We start from the raw sequence: 10,770 nt of genomic DNA on the forward strand, positions 1-10,770 counted from the left end.
TTTGAGTCTGGTCTTCATCTATTTTATCGTATGATCTGAGATAAATTACTCTACATTCTGAGCCTTGGTCTTCTAATCCATAAACTGGGGATTATATACTTTTTGGGCATGTGTGTTAAATATATATAATATATGTTAAATAATGTAAACATCACATGTATATAATATGTATTTTTTACATACAGAGTTTATGTAAATATATATTAAGGACTAAATGCAGCACTGTATTTGAAAGTGATTTGTGAGCTAAAATCAGCATTTCTTATGACGCCAGGAACTATCCCAGCATTATCTGTGGTTGCTTCTGTAGAACAGTCCTGGCCGTGCAGTCTGCATTCTCTGTCTACGCTTCCACAGACACTGTGTATCACCACCTTGGCTCTAGAAGCAGCTCTGACTGACTTTTCACAATCATTAGGTTACCTTTTTCTGTCCCTTCTAGAGCGCTGGTTTTTAACTAGGAGAGATTTTCCCTCCCAGGGCACACTTGAAGATGTCTGGGGAGTTTTCGTTGTCACAGGTGAGGGTAGAGGGACCGCAGCGGCGTGTGGGGGGCGGAGACCAGGGATGTGGCTACACATCTTACAAGGCACAGGACAGTCACACAACAGGGAGTTTAAAGTGACAATAGTGCCCGAGTTGACACCTTTCCTTGAATTGTTCATCTGTCCTCCAAGCCTATGCTCCCACGAGGAATCTGAATGTGTGTGTGTGGGAGGCAGAAAGGCACTGAGGGGGTAAAGGGTTTGGTAGTTTTGGTTTCTGTTAGAGGACACTTCCGGGCATGGGCACGAGGCCCTGGCCCGGCCCTGGGTGCTGTGCACAGAGCATCCTGACACCTACTGGCTGTGAGGCAGGAGCTTGTCCCGCGGGGCAAGATGATGGAGAAGGAGGACGGCGTGTGCTCTGCCTTCACCTAGCGATGTTACCTTTTTAACATGCATGAACTCTCTGTTGGTGAAAACCTTATAATTACTGAATTGCAATCTTACATAAATAACAGTAACATTTTACTGCTTTTCCTTCCACTATTTTTTTTCCCTCCCTTCTGTTTAGTTCTCTAACTCTTCAAACTTGCAGATACTCTGACATTTCTGTGAAGTCAAAAAATCCCTATGTGCCAGATCATCTTAGGTTCTTCTCCTTCTTCCTTTCCCAAGTGTGTGTGTAGCACCCATCTGTGACCAGGAGATGCCATCCACAACTTTGACCCTATTGCTGCAATCCCAAGACGCGGTCTTTGCCACCATTTCCTGACCGCAGCAGAATCATCAGTTACCAAAGGCAACAGGGATACTTTCATTCCTGTCCTCGGTCACTTACCCTGATGCATCCTGTTGATTTCTCAAAACAGAAAGCGAGTTGATCATCGGAATTGTGAATTATTCCGTCTAATGGCATGGAAATTAATAAAGCAAAGTCGTGAGACGACCATCTGTTTCAAAGTTATCTACTTGTAGATGTTTATCAAGCTAAGAAACTCCCCATATGTGTAACATATTGTCTGAAGAAAAGGAAATCTCAACTTCTTTCTGGAAAATCCTGACCTTGTACATTATGTTTTCTAGTATCTTGTTCGGGCACCTTCTCTAGTCTACAGGCGAATCCAATGGCTGCTTCCTATCTCTCTCGCTTAGTTTTTCATACTAGTAATTCTGAATGAATTCTGTTTACATAAGGTGTTCAACCTCATTCTACAAAAGGTCTGAAAACCTCTTTTAAGTCCAATCTGTTCTTGTGTTTGCCTTACAGACTAACCTGTTCTTAAAATGCCTCTTCAGAAATGATACACTTGAATTTTTCTCGTTGTGGCTTTTGTCCAAACATGTCTCATTGCTTTGGAGATAATATTCCATTCATTTTCGCAATATTCCTCTGAAAATGTAGACAATATTATGCCAACTTGCACGTGGTCAAACTACAGCTTATGGGGGGGTGATTAACTCTCTCCCCTGCTGTCAGCCCCTGGAATGTAATTCTCTTTTGAACATCATTTGCACATAGCTGAATACCCCCTGGGAAGCTCACTCTCCACTCCCGAGATAATTACTGGAGAGCGTCTTGTCTTCCTTCATTTGCCTGTAGGTTTCGTATCCATGTCTGATCGGTGTGAGTGCAGTGTATGGAATTATGAGAGTGTTTAAGGCTCAAATAAAAGGAAGGACTATGAGCATTACAAATGGGTGTGTTGTGTAATATATTATTTAAGCACACCTGTATATTTCTTGAATAGAGAAAAATGAAAATTTGGCACTTAATAGGGTAGTAGTGGTATATTTATGGTCTCCATGCTTTACTTATTTAATCCTCATGACAATCTCAGTATGTAGACAGGATTGATACTCCCAATTTAGAGATGAGTAAAGTGAGACTCAGAGAGGTTTGGTTGCTAACCTGGTATCTATACTAAGGAATAGAGTACTTCCCACCCAACTGGGATGCATATGGCAGTTCTTCCCATTGTCTCTTAATTCATTCTTTTCTCTTCCCTCTGGAACATTTTCCCTAAGACTCTACTAACCAACCTTCCTCCATGTCCACCTCTGAGGCTTCAGATATCTAATTTCCCTAAAACTCAGCTTTTATCACATTCCGCCCTTACTTGAAAATCACCAATACGTATCAACTGTCCCTGTGAAGTAATAAATATAATAGGTCTCTGCCCCCCAGTTCCTGACACGGAGCTTCTAAAACCCTTGTAATGTCCTGGGCGATAGGAGAGCCTTTGGCTATATAATGAGGCTATTCTTGGTGGGCTCCTGAGTAGCTTCAGGATGGGGACCAAGAAGCTTGCAACTTTCAGCCCCACCCCCCAATCTCCAGAAAGAAGAGAGCAGCTGGAGAATGAGTTAATAATCGATCATGCCTGTGTGATGAAGGTTCCATAAAACCCTGCAAGTACAGGGTTTGGACAGCTTCCAGGTGGGCGAACACATCCACGTGCAGGGACAGGGATGCTCCCAGTGTCAGAAGCATTGTGAGTGTGAACAGTAGGAGAGAGACATGAGAGTTTTCTCTCTTGTGGCCTCTCAAAAGGAAATAAAAAAATATTTGGCATATCCGTGAAGGCCTATCGTAACATAATTCAAAAATCATTCTCCTAGACTGTCCTCTCACACAAAATTTTTGTTCTCCACACTGGTCTGTTGGCTGTCCCTGAGGATGCTGTACCCTTCCCAGCCTCAGGGCACACCATCACCCCATGCGCCATGCCCCCCTCTCTGCAGAATCAAACCCTGGAAGCCCCTCAAGGCCTAGCTGCACACCTCTCCTCTGGAGGGCCTTTCTTTAGCAACGGTAGTGGAAGCAGCTTCACACCTGCATTTAAAACTCATCGCCGCCTGCTCCTAAGCATCTGATGCATCTTTTATCCCCTCTGATGCCCAGTGCAATGCCTGCTACATGGAAGAGATTTGGTTACTATTCTTTGCCTGGTTGATACCACCAAAAATACTAAATTAAGCAGAAAATCTACCCTTGGGGGAAAAGAAGAATGCTTAACTGCTGTCCACCTGCAGAAATGTAAGAAATTTGGCCTGAGTCATAGACTATCACAACATGAAGGGTGTTACTCTCACCAGACTTTTTTTTTAATGCTGTTTATTAGCAACCTGAGTGTTTTGAGTTTGGCTTCTAGGGCCACGAGAGGCCGACTTTTGAGGGTAGTTTTCATTGGAATCACCTCTGTACCCCCCCCCCCGGGGTACTTAGGACAGTGTCTGACATATATCATGCACTTTGTGACTATTTTTAAAAATTTTTTTTCATTATACAGCATATTTAAAATGATATACTAAGGGACAGATCCAGTGCAAATTTTCCCTTAAAAGATCATTATCCTGAGCATGGTAGAATGTGTACAAGCGAAATCAGGCCATCACAAGCTTGTCAGCATCTCACATAGAAACTATTTCGTGTCTGGCCAGAAAGCTGTGTCCAAGCCCACCACCTTCTCTGGAGAGCACCCCACTTTCTGGAAGAATAGGGCGATAGCACCTCAAAACCCACACAGTCCTCTGAAGGTTCAAATGACCGCATAGCCCACACTTAAATCGAGTATGACATTCAGAATGTGGAAAATAAATTCCAGGGGTACAGTTTTCCTTTGCAAAGCAGCCGTCTTCCCTCTAAGTCTTTTCTATCCGGTTTCCGCTTTGCATGTTATTTGTGTTTGAGACGGAGCACAGAGAATGCCAGGCACCTGCTAACACTGAAAATATTTTATACTCTCAATGATTCGGTCGGTCTGTGCCTTTCATTGTAATGAGAGATTCCAGAATCACTGATAGAAAGATAACAGATTCGGCACCAAACCCTAACTGGCTGGTACACAACTGATCAGTGATTATGCACAGTGTTCTTGTAGAAGTGAATGAGTGTTTTGTGGAAACTCTATGGCAGGAACAAATGTCCCCGGTGTCATATTGACAACAGCCAAGCTCTGCTGGTGGAAACTGGATCTGCTCTGAAGGAAGGCTCTCCAACCCCGCCTACCGCCCGGTTGGCGTCCTTCCCCTCCTCAAAGCTCGGCCTCTGCAGCCTCCCACCCCTGCCACAGGCCCATGAACCCTGCCACCCCCTCCCCTCAGCCCTGCCCCCTCTCTCCTCCCACCCCAGAGGCATCTGGCTCCTCACCTCCACCTCCCCCAGGAGGAGGCCGCTGGGCCCTGGAGCCTCCTGCTTGCTCACGCCTGTAGCATTCCTCGCTCCTTGACCCACCTGCACTCCCAAGTCTCCATTCCGAAAATCTGACGAGTGAAAAGCCACAAAGCCTTCCCTGCTTCCTCACTTCTTCCCTGCGGAACTTCTTGAGAACCATCTTCTTAGGAAACCTCCATTTGCACTTGCCATTGCTTCTCATTCCACCTTGAGCTAAATGTTTTCCTAAAACTTCTCTCAGTGCAGCCTGTTGCCTGCTTGTTCCCAGACCCTCAGTTCTTTCCTTCCCTGGCACCTTGACATCCTCTAACTTTTTCACTGCATCCTCCACCGAGGCTCGTGGCCTCATATCTGGGGAGTCCAGCTGCCTGATTCATCCCCTCCTGTCTACTCTTGCCCTTCTCCTTCACCAGGCTGGCCTCCTCCCCTCCCTCACACTGCCCCTGGGCATTCACATCCATCAAACAGCTGATAACACCCAGACCCACTGGAGTTCTAGAAGATTCCACACCTCCTGCCCGCCTGCAGGCACCTGTCCCAACATGTCTAAAATGTTCCCTCTCCTGTGTTCCCACCTGGAACCAACAGTTACCAGAAAACTCTGCCTCTTTTCCATTTCTCCAGAAGATGCAGGGACATCAGACTCCGCCCTCCCTGGGACTCCCCAGTCTCCGCGGATCACAAAATTTTAAATTGTGAAATTTTTCATTTCCCCTAAGTCTCTTTCTAGTTATGCCTTACTTTAATCCCTCATTGTTACCTGCCTATCTCAGTGGTTTTCTAACTGGATTTCCAGCGACAGGCCTTCACCTCCCTGGCCCGCTCCCTGGCCCCCGCCTCCCTGGCCCCACACACTGACAATGACAATGTCTTTCAAACTATTCAGGATTCCAGGCTAGCCCACTATCTTGTAGGCACTGCAGGCCCACCACCTCTTTGCGACATTGCTCACGTTGCTCAATCTCTCCGTGCCTCGGTTTACTACCTATACAAGGGGAAGAGTAATAGTAACTACCTCACAGGTTGTTGGGAGGATTAAATAAATTAACCTCAGCCCTGCCTGAGGACATGCCTCAGGAGCTGAGTCAGAGTGAGACCTGAGTCCGGGTCAGCACTGTGGCCAATCCTTAGTAGGACATTTGGTGCATGTCACCGTCTGACCCCCATCTTCCTTGCCAGCCTGTTGTCCCTCTGTGCCCTTTGCCCTCTTGCTCCATCTCCTTGCCTTCTCTGCCAAGACTGTCCTCTCTCCTGGGCTCCAACAGACATACTTCAAGGGCAACTGAGTATCACCTTCTTCAAGGAGTATCCCAGGCTCACATCACCCTTCTCTCCTCCCAGAAAGCAAGAAACTAGCAGAATTATTTGTTCCCTCTGGGTTCCTATTAGCACTTCAGTCATGATTTTTTCCTTTTTTTTTTTCGGTCATGATTTTAATCCAACAATTATAACAATATGTTATCATTCCATCCGCTTGGTAGGGACCTCCCTGACTGTTGGAATCTGGACGCCTCCGTCTTAAAATTTCATAGCCCTTTAAATTCCCTAACCCAGCAAATGGTATGCAGTGGGTCATAAATAAATATTGGATGAGTTAATTTTTTAAATTGTAATTTAGTGAAAATCAGGGCCAAGGATGATGTTTTTGTGCTGGGTTTAGATTATATCAGTATTGGTTGGGGGCGTCTGTTCTGCCCTGAAACTTTAGAACCAGTTTCAGATCTTTTCTTAAAATAATGATTTTTAAAGTAAAATATCTTCTATAAGATTTGGATGTATCACATTGTTTTACTTTCTATGAGAAAGCTTCAGTAAATAATATTTGGATTTTTAAAAAATTTCGGCATCCCAGAAAAGACATGAAAACTGAAAAAATGCTCAACTGGCTTTAACATAACTGTAATTTGATAAATATTTTGGATGTTTATTTGCAAAAGGATATAAAGAATCTTTATTTTAAAGACTTGTTTGGTGGAGTTGAAATGTCACCATTGTACTCCGCTAGAATGAAACATTTGTTGTGCTGGGTGGTTTTGTGTGTGTGTGTGGTTTTTTTTTTTTTAATTCCTTGCTCTTTAGACTGTTGTTTAAATCTTTTTTTTTTTTTTTTAATGTGTTACCAAAGAGAAAATGTGATAGCAAATTCCATACTGTAGAATGGTATGCCCTCCCCACCCCCACCAACACACACACAATGATGTCTGAGTATGTTCTGATCCGTATCCACTGGGTTTTGTTCCAAGCCTGAAAAAGACAGCCTCCCACTGAGCAAATCAGCCCTCCAAAGGATGTGTTTTTCTTTGGTGTTCCTGCAAATTAGCACATATCTGTGCTGTGTTGTATGGTATTTCAGAGAGGCATTTTATTATTTATCTAAATAGGAAAATGCACAGAAGGTATGGTTTGCTTCTTCCAGATACAATTCTTTCTCCTCTATTTAAATCAGCATCAGTGGGCACGGATTCAGTCCCAGGAGTGACTTGATTTGGAAAATCATGAATATAATTTGAGTCTGTCCACAAAACCTCACCCTTTGGTCTGAGAAAAATGATGTACATAGCCTTAATTTTTTTTAACTTCATGTAAATATTCAAAACTATAAATCCAGGATGAAGTATGAGATGAAATCGATGTGTTAGAAATCTACAGATATGTCGTATAACAATATTCTTCCTTATAAATGCTTAGAGAGTCATTTATACTTTTCAGCCCTTAAAATCTATGCCCAAATATTTCTTCTAAAATTAGCTGTTTTTCTTCTGCCTTTAATTTCGGTTTGTTTGGTTTAATGATAGCTACTGAATGTAAATGCCCTTTACGATGGCACTTTCCAGCTGTGTGCAGAACTTTATATTTAAGTACCAATTTGTGAGGAAAGAATGCTTCCAGCTCAATTGTCATCAGCATTAGAGGTTTTAGCAATTGCCAATTATTTTCCTAAATTACCTATTTTAATTAAGTAAAATATTGTGAATTTAAGATTATGAAATGTTCAACTATTATTTCATCTCTAACTAATTAGTGCAAGAAAGAAGAAATAATATTTGGTGACAGTAAGTGGCTATTTATAGAAAAAATGCTTCTGTTGCTTCCAATGCCTTCATTTAAGGAAAGAAGTAGGAACTCTTCGTGAAATCCCACCACATAGAGCATGTTCGCTGGAGTACATACTCGACTGATCATTTGTTCTAATGTGTATATTCATTAGAGCCAAAATGTGGAGGATGGGGCAGGGGGCTATCTCCTCTGCCTGTTTACACCTGTGTAGATCCCCCCACACTTAAAAGGACCTATTTCCATTTCACAGTCAGCGGACAGGAGCCAAGTCTAGAATTTAGGAAGGGCCTTGATCATAACTGTGGATACGACAGGGTCCGTGGTTTGGTTTTGGAATTTCAATCCCTGACTTACCGCTGGACCCACACTCTACTCAGGATGAGAGTTTATTAACGGCTGTGTGCAGACCAGGGAAAATTGGCTCCCAAGCCCATCTGCCCAGCAGTTTACCACGACGTTAGAAGACATCAAAAGCTACTACTAACTGACATTGGCAACTAACTGGCATGCAAAAAAACTTTCTTTTATGTTTTAGATCAGACTAGCCCCCTCCCCCACCCTGCAAACTGTTGGGTCGAGACGGAGAGCACACCCACAGCTCTCTTCCTACCCTGCATACCAGGGGACGGTGGTGAGCTCCAGAGGGGACAAGGGCTAGTCAAGAACCCTGCTTGGCTGCTTCAGGGCACAGCCAGCATTCTGCAGTCTAGCGAGCGAATTATGCACTCTTGATGAGATCATTAGAGGACAATAAAGGAAAATGGAAACAATTTGCAGTATGTGTGGACAAATTTCCATATAGAATAATTTTTGTTTGTATTTCAGTGTTGGGTAGAAACTTTCTATCCTGAGGAAAGGTTGTCTGTTTGTTTTTTATCTTCAGATTGAAACTTATCCTCTAAGCACAAAAGTATAGTTAGGAATTTTTATTCTTTATGGCCAACCTAGGTGATATTGAGTGTTTGCATTTCCGATCTGGTAATGGAGTGGTGCCCCCACCCAGAAAAAGGGGAGAAGAAACCCTGGATTCTCACCACTGCATTTTCAGAGTGCCTGTTTCACCTACCCACCTGATGCTGGAAACAATTAAATCAGGAGATTTATACTTTACATATATTTTTCTTAAAATACTACTCTCGGGATGCCTGCATGGCTCAGTCGGTTAAACGTCTACCTTGGGCTCAGGTCATGGTCCCAGGGTCTTGGGATTGAGTTCCTCATTGGGCTCCCTGCTCAGCGGGGAGCCTGCTTCGACCTCTCCTGCTGCTTGTGTGTGCTCTCTCCCTCTCTTCCTCTCTGGCAAATAAGTAAATAAAATCTAAAAAAAATTAAAAAATAAAAATAAAATACCACTCTCGTTTTGTTTTCCAATGTATTCAACATGCAATTTTAGGTAATATATTTTAAAACACAGAAATAATTTTATCATTATTTCTAGCATAATCATGTAAATTCTTGGAGTTTCTAAAAGAGAAATTTTTTACATCAGTCTAGAGCCCATGTTATGCAACAGTTTGAAGCATCTAAAACCCTGGGGCACCTGGGTGGCTCGGTCAGTTAAGCATCGGACTCTTGATTTCGACTCAGGTCGTGATGTCAGGATTGTGGGATGGAATCCCCTGTAGGGCTCCATACTCAGCAGGGAGTCTGCTTGAGATACACTGTCTCTCTCCAGCCCCCCCGACCCCCCCCAGCTCACGTGCTCTCTAAATAAATAAATAAATAAATAAATACATAAATACATAAATACATAAAATCTTCAAAAAAATCATACAGGCAAACTGGGTGGATAGCTCAATGAAGTACAATGGAAGCCAATAAAGACAAATGCAAACTACCATCTCAAACAGTAATCCTCCTCTAAATACAAAAGAAGAAAGAAAACCAATTAGATCTAGTGTCAGGGGAGAGATGAGGAGGTATTTGTAAATGAAAACTGAGTACAATTGGGAAAATAGCCAACTGTTGAGCGTGAGATGCATGGAATTAATTCTTCCTCAAAACGGAAATCTTTCAGCTGCAATATCGGACTCCGGAGGATGAAGTTAGGAAGGAGGAAAGAAATGATTACCAACCATGGGCAGAAACTGAAAGATGCCAGCCTCTAGGTAGAAGAACTGTGTTATTTCGCACTCCGTGGTGATGCATCTCTAAGGGAAGGTGGGCATTGAGCACGAGCTCGAGAACAGAGCATTTTAACGTCTCCTCTTCCCCTTGTGGATGTCCCGAGATCCCTGGAGAGTGGGCGGAGCGAATTGTTGAGTGCTGGCTCTGGGACAGCAGTGGGGTCAGCACTCCGTGGATGGTGGTGCCCTGAGCAGTCAGCCCCGCACAGTCTGGGCGAAGGTGGGCTGAGCGACGCGACAGCTGCATGAGCCTGGGCTTGCTGGCCAAGCAGAAAGGTCAGAGAGAAAACAGGATAAGCACCCCCAGTGTCATTAGAAGATGCTCTTGTAGGTCCTCTGTGCTCATTTGTTGTGCAGGGAACATGAGAAAAATGGTCAGCAACCTAGATATTTAGGTTAAACATGAGAAAGACCATTTTGACAGCTCAGGGAAATACTCTGACAGTTCATCTTAAAAGGTTATGGACTCTTCCTCATTTGTAGCATGTGAGACCACGTGAGGTGGACTTCTGGAGGAGGCAGACCAAAGGATCATAAACCATAGTGGGACAAAAGGAATTTAAAAAGCCACACTGGTTTGCTGGAAATCACTTCACTCTGGGTCTGGATATTGCTTCTAGGCTTGCTAGATTTAGCAAATTAAAATATGGGATGTCCCACTAATCTGAATCTCAGATGAATAACAAATGAGTTTTTTTAGTGTAAGTATGTGTCATGCAATATTTAGGACATACCTATACCAAAACACTTTTTATTGTTTATCTGAAATGTAAAGTTCACTGGGCATCCTGTGTTTTCTCTGGCAGCCACAGTAGAGCCAGCCTGTCTCATACATACGCGGTCCGTGTCCTATGGTCCTGTGTGCTACACGCCAAAACTGTCACATCAGTAAATCAAGCCCAAAGTTCCCATCTTTGGAACACTGGAA

The sequence above is a fragment of the Mirounga leonina genome, unplaced genomic scaffold (assembly GCF_011800145.1).
Source record: "Mirounga leonina isolate KUSES-001 unplaced genomic scaffold, KU_Mleo_1.0 Mir_54, whole genome shotgun sequence".
Lineage (NCBI taxonomy): Eukaryota > Metazoa > Chordata > Mammalia > Carnivora > Phocidae > Mirounga > Mirounga leonina.